Genomic DNA, 18,542 nt, shown 5'->3' on the forward strand with positions numbered 1-18,542 from the left:
ACTCTTGAGAGTCCCATGGACTGCAAGAAGATCACACCTATCCATTCTGAAGGAAATCAGCCCTGAGTGCTCACTGGAAGGACAGATCTTGAAGCTGAGGCTCCAGTACTTTGGCCACCTCATGAGAAGAGAAGACTCCCTGGAAAAGACCCTGATGTTGGGAAAGATGGAGGGCACAAGGAGAAAGGGACGACAGAGGACAAGATGGTTGGATAGTGTTCTCGAAGCTACCAGCATGAGTTTGACCAAACTGCGGGAAGCAGTGGAAGACTGGAGTGCCTGGCGTGCTCTGGTTCATGGCGTCACGAAGAGTCAGACACGACTAAACAACAACAACAGACATGTATAGTATTATACAATAGATCACCCTTTCACACACAAGGAAGAGTCCATTTCTAGAGGTTTATTTCCATCTGGAGAAAAATTCATATATGTTAATACAAATCAATTCTGTTTTTGTTTTCATATACAAGAGCATATTTGAAGTGCTATTTAACCCTGTTTAGGGAAGTTTTTAATGCTTGATGTTTTATCATGTTTTTAATATTTTGTTGGGAGCCATCCAGAGTGGCTGGGGAAACCCAGCCAGATGGGCGGGGTATAAATAATAAATTGTTATTATTAGAACCACATGTCCCTTGTAAAATATTTTTAAAGTCTTGCTCCTTAAAAAAAAAAAAAAGATAGAAAGTTCTCCAGTTCAAAGAGACTTCTGATTTCTACTCTTTCCTCTTTTTTTGCCTCATTTGCTTGTCTTTATCTCTGAAAGAATAATGGCAATATCTTAATTCAATTGCAATCATTTGAAGTGAAAAACTGCTCATCATTAATCTTTTAGTGACAGGCCTTTTGCAATTAAACTCCAAAGTTATATAATTTCTTATTAAGTAAGATTCTTTTATTGTACAAATCACAAGTCAAATTTATCTGTTCTTGGGGCACTTCATGGTAATAAATTTGTATCTAATTTTATTTGAGTGTTTCAAATGTGTGGATATTCTGATTCATATTTGTGTCTAAAATTGCCATAATGAAATTAATTCACCTTGCTAATGAATTAACAACAAAATGGAAAGGTGTTTTTTGATTTATTCTTGAATACTCCAGGAATAATGCCAAGAGACAGCAAAGGGTACATGGTTACTCTCAAAACATATTTAAAACCCAGGAATTTCATGCACTAGAGATGCACAACAGCTTCATGGCAAATTGCAAAAAGCAGGATACAGTTCTTGAAATTTATTACTGGGAGTAAGTCTCATTGAACTCAACAAGACTTACTCCTGAGTAAACATGCCTACAGGGGTATCCAACTCCCAAGAGACTGCGATATACTTACAGAGTTAAAAAAAACTGGCAGTGATCTACCCCCTTTTGGGGGGTTCAGGTCAAAGTCGTTGAGGGTTTTTTTAGGGAGGAGGAAAGGAGTTATTCTTAGGAGGGAAAGCCCTGTTGTTTTTTTAAGGGGAACCAAAGATGTTGAGCTTCTTGTTAGAATTCTTGCTCCGTGATTGCAGTCATGGGATTGTTGTCTATCACATGGCGGTATATGTTTTGACTCCACAGAGTGGGAAGTGACGGAGACAGGATGTTTGTGTTACTGTGTTCCGTGATGTGGGACTATTGTCCTTTGTTCTTTCTCTCTTTGCTGTCTGATGCTAGAGAGAGGGGGAGCCATGTTGCAGTCTCCGTGTGTGTTTAAATGTAAATAAAGTAGATTAGCCAAAATGCTGAGTTGCTGAGGTCTGTCATGCAAGCTGCAAAGACTCTGCAAATCCCTAAGTGTGCCAATGTCTTCTGGCATCGGTCGCTGTGATGTTCAGGCAGAAGAAAGCTTTTGAAGCTCCCGAGCGATCGACCAGGAGGGAGGGAACATGCCAGTCGGGCATGTGTCTCTACCAGGGTCCTACTCGAGTGTAGGACAAGCTCCTGATGAGTCTTGGGTGGGGAGGTGGTGATCAACCACAGACGCCCAGTGATCTGTTGGTAGATCACGATATACCTGTTGGACATGCCTGGCATACGTCATAGCAGCAACAAGGGTAGTAAAGCCCTCTTACTGGTGGGATGGCCTGTATTGTGAAAGGGAGGAGCTCAGTGAAAGAGGATCTATTTTGCATGCAAAAAGGCCCTGGTTCAATCTCTGGCGTCTCCAAGTAGGGCTGGAGAGAGTCCAGCCTGAAAGACTACTGCCAATCAACGTCAACAATACTGAACTAGATGGACCAAGGTCTGACTTGGTATGCTCCTTTATGGGACGCGGGTGGCGTTTTGGTCTAAACCACTGAGCCTCTTGGGCTTGCCAATCAGAAGGTCATGGTTTGAATCCCCACAATGGAGTGAGCTCCCATTGCTCTGTCCCAGCTGCCAACCTAACAGTTCAAAAGCACGCCAGTGCAAGTAGCTAAATAGGTACCACTGCGATGGGAAGGTAAATGGTGTTTCTGTGCGCTCTGCTTTCCATCTTGGTGTTCCATTGTGCCAGAAGCTGTTTAGCCATGCTGGCCACATGACGTGGAAAGCTGTCTGTGGACAAACGCCGGCCCCATCGGCCTGAAAGCGAGATGAGTGCCACACCCCATATTTGCCTTTGCCTGGACTTAACGGTACAGGGGTCCTTTACCTTTACCTTTTACCTTACAGTAGTTTTCTATGCTCCGATGAAATATACCTTACATACTGAAATCACATGCTGACTCAACTTGCACATTGAAAGGGGTTTTTTTGTGTGTGTTTTTAGTAAGAGGGTGAATAGGGGGCATGATAGTCACAAATCTCCAGTCCCAAATTAACCCAACCGTGCCTTCCCTATCTAATTGATCTACTTTTCCTGAAAAGTTCCACAAGGGAATATCAGCCCACCCTATGAGTCTGAAGGATATCTGTTTACATGACCACCTGGTCATTCTGTGCACAATGGAAGCACACTACTCTGCACAAAATTCATATTCATATATATATTCTGTTGCTGAACAATAGGCACTGAATAGGAACCACACACACAGCGATCACCTCAGTTGCAACACACATTAGCTTTTCAAACAGCTATGTTGAGTCCAGGTTCACATGTGATTGGACCTTGATTTAATGAATGGTGCTTTAATTAAAATGCCACCTTACAAGACTGCTGCTAAAATTGCACACAGACCTTTCCAGCCGTCCTCTCATTACATCGTAACAATCTGACAAACAGAACATTGTTGGACAATAAATCAAAGAAAAGAAATTCACAAGGCAACACGGTTCTATTGTATTCAGTCATTCGGAGCCAGCAGGACTGCAGTCTGAAAAGAGAAAATGAACAATGTTGTCTATGATACATATTGCTGTAATATTTACTTTTCTAAGGTTATCACTGCTTTCAGGTAGCTTGATTCTGCACATTACAAAACAAAAGAGGTACAAAGGAGAGCCCAGCCATTTCTTGTTTCTCTAACAGACTGGAAAAATGCTTCCTTGTTCCTAACAGGCAGTTCCACCTGTCAGAAATTAAAGTATAGTCATACCTCGGGTTAAATATGCTTCAGGTTGAGCATTTTCAGGTTACGCTCTGCAGCAACCCAGAAGTAAAAATCAAAATGATGTCATGTGCATGCATGGAAGTGGTGAAACATGACCCGCGCACGCACAGACGCGAAGACGCATGTTACGTTCTACTCAGGATGCGAACGGGGCTCCGGAACGAATCCCGTTCACATACAGAGGTACCACTGTTTAAATCTCTCAAAGAATTTCTGCCTCTCAATAGACAATGCTGACCTAGAAGGACCATTAATGGTCCTACTAGGTACAATTTAACCTCATGCTGGCCACATGACCCAGAAAAACTGTCTGTGGACAAACGCCGACTCCCTCAGCCAGTAAAGCGAGATGAGCGCCGCAACCCCAGAGTCGTTTGCGACTGGACTTAACTGTCAGGAGTCCTTTAGCTTTTTTCTCCAGTCCAAAGTTACAAGAGACCTGCATCCAAAGATCTGGTGATATATTCTGAATAAATATTACACACCTGATCTCTTGGTTTGTTCTCCCCACATTCCACCTGAAGTGCATATGTTTATCATCTTTTAGGTTCAATATGAAGTTTTCCTGAAGCCCAATTGATCTACCATTTGCAGCTGTCCTTAATACCAGTTTACCCTTGATCTGCTTTCCGTCCTTCTTGGTCAGACAGTTTATGAATATTCCTCAGCAGCACAGTGGTTACTAGGAACCACTGAGCTAGATCCTTCTTTTGATGAATGAATGCAAGTGGAATGTAACGGTCAATAGCGCTATTACAGCATGAAAGAGAATACCATAAATGCTATACTAGTAAGAGTCCTAGCATCAAATGTACATGTACCTTAGCCAATGTCATTCTCTCAAAGACCTGATTTGATTTTGGGAACAGGGCTGGATTAACCATTAAGCAAAATAAGCACATGCTTAGGGCATCAAGGGAAGCCCCATCACCACAGAAATTCTCCATTGCCAGATTTAGCATAGACCATATGGCTCATATGGGACGCGGGTGGCGCTGTGGGTTAAAGCCTCAGCGTCTAGGACTTGCCGATCGAAAGGTCGGCAGTTCGAATCCCCGCAGCGGGGTGCGCTCCCGTTGCTCGGTCCCAGCGCCTGCCAACCTAGCAGTTCGAAAGCACCCCTGGGTGCAAGTAGATAAATAGGGACCGCTTACTAGCGGGAAGGTAAACGGCATTCCGTGTGCTGCGCTGGCTCGCCAGATGCAGCTTGTCACGCTGGCCACGTGACCCGGAAGTGTCTGCGGACAGCGCTGGCCCCCGGCCTATAGAGTGAGATGGGCGCACAACCCTAGAGTCTGTCAAGACTGGCCCGTACGGGCAGGGGTACCTTTACCTTTATATGGCTCATCTGAACAAAAACAAACATCATTTATGCAAAAATAAACATTATTTTCCATCTTACTGTAGGTTTTGTTTCATTTTGATTTTTTTTATTATTTTATATTGCAGTTTATTGTTGTTTATATTTTGAGTTAGATACATATGGGGACACCAAAATCTTTTAAGTGCTTGGGGCCGCTAAAGGTCTGAATCCAGCCCTGTATGGGAGATTTGGGATTTATACTACTGGAACAGAACAGGCAGGAGAAAAAAATGTCTTGCCATTCATATCATATGTGAAGCTTTTCTTAAGCAATAATCCCAGGACTGCTAATGTGAGTGATTTGCAAGCTAAGACAGCACAGCAGACACGACCACAACTCCAGGATAGTCCCAGAATGAAGGATCTCGTTTTTTAGAAGGGTGAAATGCTTTACTTAAAAACACACACGCTAAGAATAAATTTAATTCTGTTTTAGTAGAGCAGTATGCAGTTAAGACAAGCTCTACTGTATTTAATCCTGTAGCAGATTCATATTCAAAACAGCATTTTGTGTCATATATATGGTTTTAACAGCCTCATCTTGCCAAATTTTCCATACCTTCATATTTAACAGCAAAAATTATTTAAAGCCTCTAACAGATGATCTATAAATAGGGTTTTTTAATGTTAACGGGGTACATTCTCCGGTAATAACTACAGAAGAGGAGCTGCAACGAATTCTGAAGAGGAAGCTCAGTTCTAGGGATGGCATAATATTAAGCATATCGGTTTCTTAAAAACAACAAATGTACATTGTTTCCCATTTATTTCACACAGTCTGTCCTCAAGGTTCACACTTCTGTGCAGGGTTATCATACAGTGGTACCTCGGGTTACATACGCTTCAGGTTACATACGCTTCAGGTTACAGACTCCGCTAACCCAGAAATAGTGCTTCAGGTTAAGAACTTTGCTTCAGGATAAGAACAGAAATTGGGCTCCGGAGACGTGGCAGCAGTGGGAGGCCCCATTAGCTAAAGTGGTGCTTCAGGTTAAGAACCGTTTCAGGTTAAGTACGGACCTCCGGAACGAATTAAGTACTTAACCCGAGGTACCACTGTATTTCCCCCAGCTTTCAAATTACAATACTTTGTAACTAAAAAAATGTATGCCGCCCCTTAGAGAATGTGCAGGACATCATTATTGAGACTGCTACTTGGGTTTTGTGTTGAGGGAAAGGGAACGGTATCTGTTGCACATTTTCTCTGATAACTAATGATGAGCAGCACAAATACACACACACACACACACACACACACACACACACACACACACACTGGGCCAGCTCAATTTTGTGAATTTTTTCTTCTTCAAAAGTTTGATCTTGGCGTTTTTATTATTATTATTAAACACAAAAATCATTCATTGCCAATGTACCTAAATTTAAAAAGAAGAGAGCTCCCAAATGGAAACAACAGGACTTACCAACAAAAGAAGAGTGGCAGATGAAAATGATGGACTTTGCAGAACTGGCAAAACTGATGGGAAGAATCTGGAACCAGCAAGATCAAGCATTCCAAAAAGACTGGAATAATATTTTTTTTTTATATTTGAAAGACAAAGCGTGTTCACATAAAAGAAGAGCACGTGTTGCAGTTGGGGCCGAACAAAAACCCAATTTAGTGGTCAGGCCTTAGATGGCTAGGGGCCTGGGAGTAGATAGGTGGATGTTGTTACTAGGGAAAATTTGATGTTGCCAATTTAGGGGTGGGGACAAGGGCTTTATAAGCAGGGTCCACAGCTTTCTCTTTCTCTTTTGCTGTGGACACCGGATCTATCTATAGCACCGGAAGGATCAGCGAGAGATTTTGGTCGTATAAATCCCACATTTCCTTTTCTCTTCCCTTCTCCTCATTACTTTATCCCTAGTCTTCCCCGTTAAATTAATTTGATTCTTAATTTTCTACTATTGTCTCTCACCTTCTCCTTGCGGCCCTCGGGACCACCTGTAAGGGGAGGGGGTGTAGGGCCTCCCGGTCCCGGCTGGCTCACGGCCCGCTCTCGGCGAGCCGTTGGCCTGGGCTGGGGAGGTTTTAGCGTAAGGGTCCTGACTCGGTCCAGCCAGGTTGGGCCTATTCTTTTGGGCACCTCCTTCACCCCAAAGGCCCCCAGCCCCGATCCGCGGCCTGCACAGGGGCCCGCTGCGGCGGCTGCCCTCCGCGCGGCCGGTGACCGGCGGCGACGCAAGGAACCCCCCCCATCCCGCGGCCTGTACCGACTGCGCGGTTGCGGTCTCCGGCGGCGCGGGGTCACCTGCGGCCCGCTGCGGCCTGGTTGGGGCCTGCGAGGCCTCGGCCGCCTGTCCAGCCCCGGGACCTGCGGGCGCCGATTCGGCGCGCGGTCCCGATCCGGGGCCTGCCGCCTCCCGAAGCCCGCTACGGCTGCCGCTGCGGCGCGGCCTGCTTGGCGGCGGCTCGGAGGAGCCCCCATCCCGCGGCTGGGTCCGGCCAAGCCGCGGCTCGGCTGACTTACCCCCGCCGTCCCGGCTTTTACCTCCGGGCCCGACTGGGGCCGGCCGCGCCGCGCCGCTTCCGATAGGCGGCGCGGGGGATCGTCCGCGGCCCGCTGCGGCCTGGTTCGGGCCTGCGCGGCCTCGGCCGCCTGCTCCGGCCCCGGGGCCTGTGGTGCCGTTGCGGACGGCCCCGATCCAAGGTTGCCGCTTGGCGCGGCCCGCTGCGGCTGCTGCCGCTGCGCGGCCGGCCTTTCCCAGCGGCGCGAAGGAGCCCCCATTCCGTGGCCGGGCTCGGCCTAGCCAATTCTTACCTTCGGGCCCGGCCGGGCCTGCCGCATCGCGCCTTTCTCCCTGCGGTCCACTGCGGCCTAGTTTGGGCCCGCGCGGCCTCGGCCGCCTTCCCAGCTTCGGGGCCGGTGGCTGCCATTTCAGCCCGCGGCCTGGGGAGCCAGTTCGCCCCCCCCATTCTCCTGCGCCCCCCCTGCTCCACCCCGGTTGGGGGCGCCGTAGGGGCCGTGTGGGCGTTGGAGCCTTGGGGCTCTGGGTGGGCTGGGCACTAGTTTCATGCCCCCGGTTCCAGAGGTTGGCTAAGGTCCTCCATTTTGGGAGCAAAATTGGCGGGAGCGCCATCTTGTTCCCCTGTGCTCTGCTGTCTTAACAGTGGCCTCTGGTGGCCAGACAGGGTAATTGCAGTGCCTGTCTGTAACTGTTGAGTTCACTCTTCAGTGGCCTCTAGTGGCTGTTTTTGTATTGCAGGGTTGTTTTACCTGCTAATTTTATTTCTTGGTGTTTTCCTGTGGCCTATACTGGTTGCCTAGGCCTCCAGATACGCCGGCGGCGCTGGGTTATTCCCGTGCCTGCTGATTATTTCTTTATATCCTTGATTAATCGCCGCCGCAAGAAAAGCTCCAAGAGGCGCGCCAAGAGGAGACGTAGAGGCACCTCGTCTTCTTCATCAGGTACTTCCTCCCAGACTTCTAGTAGTGACGAGGAAGCGTCCCTTAAGCTCTACTGGGGGTTCGGGGAGACCTCAGGGCTCCCAAAATGGGTTTGGGAGCGGAGGGCCAACTCCCATCGGGCCAAGTATGGGGCGGTACAAGATTGCCGTGATGGTGCACTGGTGCCTGACGTAAAGGTCTCCACCAATTCGGCTAGGGATATTATTCCTGGGGCCCACCTGTCTGCCAAATTGCGGTCCAGGATCCTGGACGGCCGCTATGTTGATATTTTCTGCCTTGCCCCTCCGCTTGAGGGTCAGGAGCCCTTAGACAAGGGCCTGCCGGTATCTAAGAAGCGGTTGCCTTTATCAAAGGCAGACAGGACTTTTGAAAGGTGGCTAGATAGCTTCCAGGTCTTTGCTGGAGTCGTGTCCGCAGCTTATCCCAGGAGATCTCTGCATCTGTGGGTATATCTGTCCATCGTCCGATCGGCCTTTACGATGGCCGGGGAGACTGCGGCGCTGGCCTACGATCAGAATTTCAGACGTAGGGCAGCCAAGATCCCCACAGCACGCTGGGATCGGAAAGATTTGGATGTTTGGACCACTTATGTGGCCCCCCGCATTGATAAGAAGCTTCCCGAGTTGCAGAAGGTTAAGGCCGCCCCGGCTAGGTTGGGCCGCAAGCAGTTTTGCTGGGATTTTAATAAGGGTGCCTGTTCACGGCAGCCTTGTAAATACGCGCATGCGTGCGACAAGTGTTCTGGGAACCATCCTGCATCCACATGTGCAGGTGGTCGCCGGCCCTTTCGAAGAGGGGGGGGGCTCTCAGCAGCCCCCAAAAGCCGCCGCACAGGCTCCCGCCGTTGGAGCGGGAAAGTAGAGTCTTATCCTCCTTAGCTTACACCCCGGTAAAGTTACAACCGTTATTGTCATTGCTAGAATCCTACCCCGATACCAAATCAGCGTCCTACTTGCGGGAAGGTTTTTCTGTAGGTTTCAGAATTCCGGTAGTTTCTACCCCAGTGGCCAGGAACCCAGCAAACCAAAAATCGATCAAGGATATGCCAGATGTGGCGCGTAAGAAGATTGAGAAAGAATTGGCTTTACGTCGCATGGCTGGTCCGTTCGCCGCCCCTCCTTTTCCCAATTTCCACATTTCTCCTTTGGGTATAGTCCCAAAGAAAGCTCCGGGGGAATTTCGCCTAATCCATAACCTATCTCATCCCACAGGCACGTCAGTAAATGACGTAATTCCCCCGGAACTTTGCTCAGTGAAATATGCTTCTCTTGATCACGCGATCAAGATGATTCGGAAGTTTGGGCCGGGCGCCTTACTGGCGAAATGCGACATCGAATCGGCTTTTCGGCTGCTTCCAATTCATCCTGATGATTTTTGGTTGCTGGGATTTCAATTCGAGGGCAGATTTTATTTTGATAAGGCTATGCCCATGGGCTGCTCTGTGGCCTGCGCGGCTTTTGAGTGTTTCAGTTCATTTTTGGAGTGGGCATTGCGGGAAAAGACTGGATTGGGCGGAGTCACGCATTATCTCGATGATTTTTTGGTCGCCTCGGCAGGCAATACAGGTGACTGCGTGGCGTTATTGCAGGCCTTCGCTTCATTAACGGAAGATCTGGGCGTCCCCTTAGCGGCTGGAAAGACCGAGGGTCCTTCTACGCAGCTGACTTATTTGGGTATCTTGTTGGATACCGTGGCCCAAACTTCCAGCTTACCACCTGAGAAGATAATTAATTTGAAAAAGGTTATTAAGGATCTTCTGCCCCTGAAAAAGGTTTCTTTACGGCAGCTTCAATCGTTGCTGGGCCATTTGAATTTTGTGTGCAGGGTGGTCTCCCCCGGGCGACCATTTTGCTCCCGCTTGGCAAAACTCACCTCGGGCTTGCGAGCCCCGCATCACAGGGTACGCCTGCCTGGTCAGGTGCGGGCTGACCTTGGTATTTGGTTGGAGTTTCTGGAGGACTTTAATGGGGTGTCCTTGTGGCAGGACACATTGAACCTGCACAACGACTTTCAGGTACATTCTGACGCTGCCGGGTTTTTGGGGTTTGGTTTGTATTGGGACGGCAGGTGGTGTGCCGAGCGTTGGCCGCCCGCTTGGCAGGGGCAGGCTATTACTCGGGACCTAACTTTTCTCGAGTTTTTTCCTATTGTAGTGGCAGTGCACTTGTGGGTCGAGCATTTCAGGGACCATCGTGTATGTTTCTGGACTGATAACCAGGCGGTGGTGAAGGTACTGGCCAAGCAGTCCTCACGGTCCCCTAGGGTATCTGCCCTCTTAAGGGCATTTGTGCTGCATTGCTTGCGTTTTAATATTGTGTTTTCTGCCCGTTTTGTCCCGGGAATTTCTAACGAGATTGCCGATGCTCTGTCCCGTTTTCAGATGCAGCGATTCAGGTCCCTGGTGCCAGTGGCTCGAGACCGTCCGGAAATTTTCCCGGATCATCTCTGGAACATTGGCAGAACTTAGTTTTACAGGGAGTAGCTGCATCTGTTGCACCCTCTACCTTGAGGTCCTATGAGAAGGCCTGGGCAGATTTTTTATTATTTAATGGGCAGCGTATTGGGGAAATTACCACCTCCCATTCCACCTCGCAGGTGCTCCGGTATCTGGCACATTTATTCCAGATGCGTCGGGCGGGTAGGACCCTTCGTCTGCACTCAGCAGCGATCTCCTTTTTCAACAAGGCATATTTTAACAAGGACCCATGTCAGAAGTTTGTGGTCCGTAGGGCCTTGGAGGGATGGGGGCGACTCACTCCTTCCAGGCCCATTCCCAGACGCCCCATTACATTTGAATTGTTGGCGCAAATGCGGTCTAAACTGCGGAGCATCTGTTGGTCCAAATTCGAGGCTCGGTTATTTTCAGCAGCCTTTTCATTAGCTTTCTTTGGGGCCCTGAGAGTCGGTGAGGTGGTCCTGGAGCCTAAGCAGGATGGAGGCTCAAGGGGTTTGCTGTTACAGGACGTCAGTGTATCTGCACGTGACCTGCAGGTGAATGTCAGGAATTCGAAGACAGACCAATTGGGCAGGGGCGCCTTCATTACGCTCCCTGCAACTGGCGTAAGTGGCCCTTGCCCGGTGAAAGACCTTACCAGGTATCTAGCCCTGCGTCCCGGCAGTGAGGGCCCCCTTTTCGTTCACGAAGATGACCGCCCGCTGACGAGACACCAGTTTTCTGGTGTGTTGCGCAAAGCTGTCGCAGCTTGCGGTCTTCCGGCTCCGGAGTTCGCCCCTCACTCCTTTAGGATTGGGGCTGCTACAACCGCTGCCCACTGGGGTTTGTCGGTAAAAAGGATAAAGGACCTGGGTCGATGGAGATCGGACGCATTCAAGGTCTATGTGCGGAAATAATTTGCTTTATACTTACATGTGTGTGTTTTAACCCTAGGTCGGGCTGCTATCCACATCTGGATAGTAGGGCACAGTATTGTGCACTGGGCTGCGGACAGAGCTCGCCAGTCCGGACTGGGTGAAGGCCTGGGATTCCCGCAGCATGTACAGGTGTCCTGGATCTCCAGAAGGGGGATGCTGTGGAGAGAATTTTTGCCTCTCATGCGAAGGCGTGTCCTCCAGTTCGGCCCTCCCTCGGCGATCATGGTGCAGCTCGGGGAGAATGATATGGTTTCCTCTTCCTGCTACGGGCTGCGTGTTGCCATTTTACAGGACCTGGGGGAGCTGGCGGCACTGGTGCCGACAGCTAAGTTAATTTGGTCACAGCTACTTCAGCGCCGCATTTGGCGTGGTAGTCCTTGCCCTGCTGCCACCGAACGTGCCAGGAAGCGGATTAATTCCGCGGCAAGCAAGCGGGTGGTGGATCTGGGCGGGTTTGTTATACCTCACCCTCTGATTTCATTCAAGGCAACTGAATTTTATAGGGATGACGGGGTTCATCTCTCGCCAGTTGGGAATGATGTGTGGTTGGATGCGATGGTGTCCAGGCTGAGGGTGTGGCTTGATTTGTGAGTGGTTGGCGGCGAGCGTAAGGGCTCGAATGGCGGTTAGGCATTGGTTAAAATTGGTTGGTGGAGGGGTATGGATTGGCTGTGCCTGCCCCTCCAATGCTGCTGCTGACGGGTATTCCGTTAAAGGAATTCTGAAGCTTACCATCCCCTTTGTCCAAACCCTGACGGCAGGGTGCGGGCCGTGTAAGCTTCAAGGAACATGCGCGGAGTAGCTGAGGGACTGTGACGCAGCTCCAGCTGACTCTGTCCCGTGTTCCTCCGAGACTGACTAGGGAGTCAGTGCTGTCCCCCATGGCGGGGGGGGGGGGGTGACAGATAGTCATAACCAATGCCTAAGCAACCACTCTCAATTTGTATCCAAATAAAGTTGTGGCCAAAATTATGCCAAAAACCTTAAACAAAAATTACGTGTGATGTGTGAGTTATTGGGGAAGGGGTTTTGTGGGACCTCAACACGCAAAGACTCTCCTCCTGCAAGAGAGGGGAGTGGTTGTGGTCGGGAGCCGGACTCCGCCTCCAGCAGGGGGCGTTAGCCCCCTGCCTCCCACTCACCTGGCTGGCCTACGCCCACGGGCAGGCACCCAACCAGGTGCCTGCGAGGGGGCATGTTTAGCAGCTCAAATTGCTGCGGCACCAGCCTTCCGGCCTCACTTTTCGTCGCCCCGTCGCGAGTCACCCACCCTCCACTCCCTTAGAGCTCAGGGTCTCAGTTTTCTTTTGGCCTTGCTATAGACCTTAGGTTGGTCGCCCTGGTTGTCCGGGGGGCCTGGTAGGAAATTTTCCATTTGGCATTAGGCTTTTTGGTTGTTTCACCTATCTCGTAGCAATCGTCACAACTTTTGTGGTATTGGTGGGTAGGTTAGGCATTGGAATAATGTGTTGTGGTGTGTCGAAGGGCTAGGTGTGGCAATCGCCTATGCCTTCAATTTTTGGGTATTCCGTTAAAGGAATCTGGCGGTCGTGTATTCTGTCCGATGCCTGCTTGGCGGGAGGCCATGGCACGACCCTCGGTGACATCAGGGGGTGAGCCTATAGTTGGATTAGCATCAACAGGCTCCACCTACTGGTGAATAAACCCCCCTGTTTTAGACTCACCCCTCTCTGAGGGGGTGGAGTCAGTTGACATAATCCAATGCCTAAGCCAATACCTTTTCACTTGCTGTAATCAATAAAGTTGTGGCCTTTTCTTGCCCATTAACCTTATATCACGTGTCCTCGTGTTTTCATTCCACTACGCGGGGATCGGGTCCTCGAACCACAACTGTAAGCAATTAACATCACTAGCAGGGTTGGTTGAAGACGTGTAAGATGAAATTGCTACCTATTCAGGTTGAGTAATTTAATATTTTAGGTAATGATAAAACAAGGATAGGAAACGAAGTGAGATGTAAAGATGCAAAATTTAATTTTGTAAACCATTAGTCGGGAGGGAAGGAAGTCGATAGGCTCAGCGGAGCCAAAGAGTTATTATGAGAAGATATGTTACTGTGTAATGTGATTATATGTAAAACTAATAAAAATTATTATTTAAAAAAAATAAAAAGAAGAGAAACAGCAAGCGCCCTTCCTCTTTTGGAATCTTCAGACTGCAATCCTATGCACACCTACCTAGTCTAGGAGGAAATCCCATTAGACTTAATGGGCTTGCTTCCAAGTTGATATAGGATTGCACTGCCAGGCTGCAATGTTGTACACACTTATAGCAAGTTTTCTACACACATTCAGGGCAGCTGTATGCAATGAAGGGAATTCATGAGTTCATTGGTCCCATACCTTCCACTATGTCCCTGGTGCTGGCTCTGTCGCCTTCCAAATATTGGGAAAGGAATGTTTGCAGTGGGGAGCCACCATTCTGTACTTGAGGGGTCTCCCTCGGAGAGACAAGTGTCATAATACATGTGGCACTTACATTGAGTACAGCAGGTTCCCATTGCAGAAGTTCCTTTCCCAATACAGTGGTACCTTGGTTCTCAAATGCCTTGGTACTAAAACAACTTGGAACCCAAACACTGCAAACCCGGAAGTAAGTGTTCCGGTCTGCGAACTTTTTTTGGAAGTCAAACATGCTCCATTTTGAGTGTTATGCTTTCGTTTTGAGTGCCACACTTCCGTTTTGAGTGTTACGCTGAGGTCCTTCTGTTTTTGCTATTTATTTTGCCTTTTTGTTTTTGCGGCTCTTTTTGTTTTGTTTTTGTGACTGTGTGAAACCCAGTTCAGCTACTGATTGATTGATTGTGTGACTGCAGTACACTGTTTATTGCTTTCATTGTATGGATCAATGGTCTTGCTAGATAGTAAAATTCATGGTAAACTGCTGTTTTAGGGGTTGTTTTTCAAAGTCTGGAATGGATTAATCCATTTTGCATTACTTTCTATGGGAAAGTGCACCTTGGTTTTGGAACGCTTTGGTTTTGGAACGGACTTCCGGAACGGATTATGTTTGAGAACCAAGGTACCACTGTACACAGAAGATGGTGAATCGAGAGACCAGGATGCAAGGAGCAGACAGGATGAATGGACTTGTCCCCAGTCTCCTCCTTACATGAGGGAGAACGGCTACAGAGGGATTTGCTTGGGAGTAAGTCCCTTGGAACCTAATGGAATTAGAAGTGAAACAGAATTCATGACTGGCAGAATCCGAGACCAGGGAGAAGAGTCGGTGGAAGAAGACTGGAAAAAGTTTAAAGACTATTTACAGAAATACTGTAAAATTAATGAATGTTAGAAAAATGTTGGAATGAAGTTATATGGCTTTAGTAGAAATGTTATAAGGAATTAAGTATAAATAGATTATTAGAGCATTAAAGGGAAAAATAAGGTTAGAATATGTTAAGATAATTATAGGATAGAAAATAGAGGAAGATGGAAAGGAATTGCTGAAACAATTAATAGAAGTGGAATACCAAAAGGGAGGTGTGAGGAGGTCGTGGAAATTAGTGAAAGATAGATAAAATATTGAAATTGGACTGTGTTTTAAATGGTTTTTGTTTTGTTAGTTGTATGTTAGTGTCTTGCAGTGTTTTGGGTTTTTTTGTATTGTATTATTGTATGTTTTTTCTTTTTTGGTTTTTTGTAGTGTTGTGTTCAATTTGTTGGAAAACGAATAAATATTATTATAAAAAAAGAAAAAAAATAGAAGTGAAACAGAATTCTAATAGAATTAGGTGCACATAGGATTGCAATATTAGGATTTTGTTTTTAATTCCTTGGGGGCTGCACTGTTGTCCTCTTCCGTACATGTAATCAGCTGTCTCCTTACAAAGAATAGTAAGCAGCAATATGAATTCCCTGCAGCAAAGCTGCAACTGATTTTATCCGGTTGCTTTATTACCTTAGAGGCAGGTTCAAAGAATCATAGAATGATCTCATCTTCTAAAAAAATCATACCCTAAAGGCAGCCTACATCTGTCTTTGGAGAATGTTAAGTTCACCCTGCTTTTATATGCTTGGAAATATTTTTGTTTCATAAATGCAAAGCTCTAAATCAGGGGCAAGGAAACTGCTGCCCTCCAGATGTTGCTGGATTCTAACCATCCCTTATCTTTGGACATGCTGGAGGGCGCTGCTGGGAGTTCAAATCCAACAAAAACATCTGGAGGGCCACAGGTTCCCTACCCCTACTTAAATGCTAAGCTGGGGAACCACAAATTAGAGATTTTACTTTCTTGGGCTCCATGATCACTGCAGATGGTGACAGCAGCCACGAAATTAAAAGACCCCTGCTTCTTGGGAGAAAAGCAATGACAAACCGAGGCAGCATCTTAAAAAGCAGAGACATCACCTTGCCAACAAAGGTCCGTATAGTTAAAGCTATGGTTTTCCCAGTAGTGATGTATGGAAGTGAAAGCTGGACCATAAAGAAGGCTGATCGCCGAAGAATTGATGCTTTTGAATTATGGTGCTGGAGGAGACTCTTGAGAGTCCCATGGACTGCAAGAAGATCAAACCTATCCATTCTTAAGGAAATCAGCCCTGAGTGCTCACTGGAAGGACAGCTGAGGCTCCAATACTTTGGCCACCTCATGAGAAGAGAAGACTCCCTGGAAAAGACCCTGATGTTGGGAAAGATTGAGGGCACAAGGAGAAGGGGACGACAGAGGACGAGATGGTTGGATAGTGTTCTTGAAGCTACCAACATGAGTTTGACCAAACTGCGGGAGGCAGTGGAAGACAGAAGTGCCAGGCGTGCTTTGGTCCATGGGGTCACGAAGAGTCGGACACGACTAAACGACTAAACAACAACAAAGCGTCGTCTTAAGGTTGCAATCCTGCATACGTATGTTTATCCAGGAATAAGCCCCATTGAACACAATGAGAGATTTCTCAGCAAACAGGCATGGAATAGGTCCTGTTTCACCCACAGAGCTGCCACAATTTTAGTGAATCCATGATGATATTCGTCTGCACCACTGTGTCCAATGTTGCTTATGCACAACCAACGTGGGCGGGAATGTGATTCATGTATTTCTCTTTCCTCTTTCCTTTAATCTATCTACGTGGGGTTGATTGTCTATTTGTTTGGTTGTAAGTCGCTTTGGCTTGACCCGGGCAAGATAAAGCAGCCGACAAATTTAATAAATATAAATAAATAAATGTGCTGATCTTCATTCACGTGAGCGATCACATACAGGTCAGACTTTAGTTCCATTCAAGTTTAGATGTACCATATGACTTTTTTCATGGACTTCCTCTGTAATAAGACGATTGGCTTTTGCTACCCAGTTTCAATCCGTCGAAACACTGGGTTGCCGTCAGGTCACAAAAGATCATCTGTGCCAAGCCACACAAAGTCAGCACTGGTTCACTTGAAAACCAAGACTTCCACTGGTTTAAAGGTTCACATTGATAAACCTTAAGTTGTATTTTATCCCTCCAGTTTCTCTCGCGTTTGCCCCATACTCCATGCAGTGTTTCCCAAGCTTGGGTCTCCAGATGTTTTTGGACTACAATTCCCATCATCCCTGTCTACTGGACCTGCTAGCTTGGGATGATGGGAGTTGTAGTCTGAAAACAGCTGGAGACCCGAGTTTGGGAAACTCTGCTCCAAAGCAAGAATTTGATTAATCTGTTGGCCAATATTAAATGCATGCTTTACAGTTAAACTTCCACTTGTGAATTAAAGACTTCTCCTGGTTTTTAGTATGCCTTTTAAAATTGCTGGCAGCTCTTGTTTCTTTTTTAGCATTCTCTCTCTGCAAAGCATGCCAACACCCTACAGCTTCGTAAGCAATTGACTATATATATCACAGCGATAGGGCTGTTTGTCAGCACCCTTAATGTCATAGGGAAAGTCAAAAGCAAATATTGTTTTTGGAAGGCAAGACACTAGTAGCATCAAGTGAGCTCCTGTTGAAACAGCAGCGGCTGCTGGAGAAGCGCATTTCCTGCAGAGAGCACCATGTGTGGCTCTATGTGGAATAAAAGTGTGTAGACAGCTGTCCCAAATCTCAGAAGCCCTGGCTAAAATAAGGCTTAGGGTCCATATGCTAGGAGTTGTGAAGTCATCCCATTGTGTACAGTGGCTAGTGATGGCTCAAAAATTCATAATTACATGGTTGAGCACATCAATTTGCCCAGCTTGTGATGCTCAGATGTATGAATGGATCCCCGGTTTCCAAAAAAAAAGAGAGATGTTTTCTCACTTGGAATATTAATTGAGATTCTGTATCTCCACTGTCAACAGACTAAAGAGCCTCATGGCAGTTGGTTTGTAGGAACATGCACAGAAGTCATTTAACGTTAGTGTCTTATACTTGAGTTGTGTACACATGACATTTTCTTCAGAATCATTGGAGACTGAATACTTGGTGGGTTGTTTTTTGTTGTTTTTTTACATAGACCACACACAATCTAGATCAACTGCAGATTGTTTGCCCCGGAAAAGCGTCTCCTGAGAAACTGGTTTCGTTCTGAAAATAAACCTTATACGGTATACCGGTATATCTACTCACAGAATTAAAAACTGCCAGTGATCTACCGGGGGTGGTTCAGAGCAAAGTTGTTGAGCTTTTTTGGGGGGGGGGAGGAAAGAGCTACCGTGATCTACCAGTGATCTACCACAGACGTCCAGTGATCTACCAGTAGATCAAGATCTACCTGTTGGATATGCCTCAATACGATACTAAAGTGAGCTCCCGTTGCTCGGTCCCAGCTCCTGCCAACCTAGCAATTTGAAAGCACGAAGTGCAAGTAGATAAATAGGTACCACTCCGGCGGGAAGGTAAACGGTATTTCCGTGTGCTGCTCTGGTTCGCCAGAAGCAGCTTAGTCATGCTGGCCACATGAC

The sequence above is a fragment of the Podarcis muralis genome, chromosome 10 (assembly GCF_964188315.1).
Source record: "Podarcis muralis chromosome 10, rPodMur119.hap1.1, whole genome shotgun sequence".
Classification (NCBI taxonomy): Eukaryota; Metazoa; Chordata; class Lepidosauria; order Squamata; family Lacertidae; genus Podarcis; species Podarcis muralis.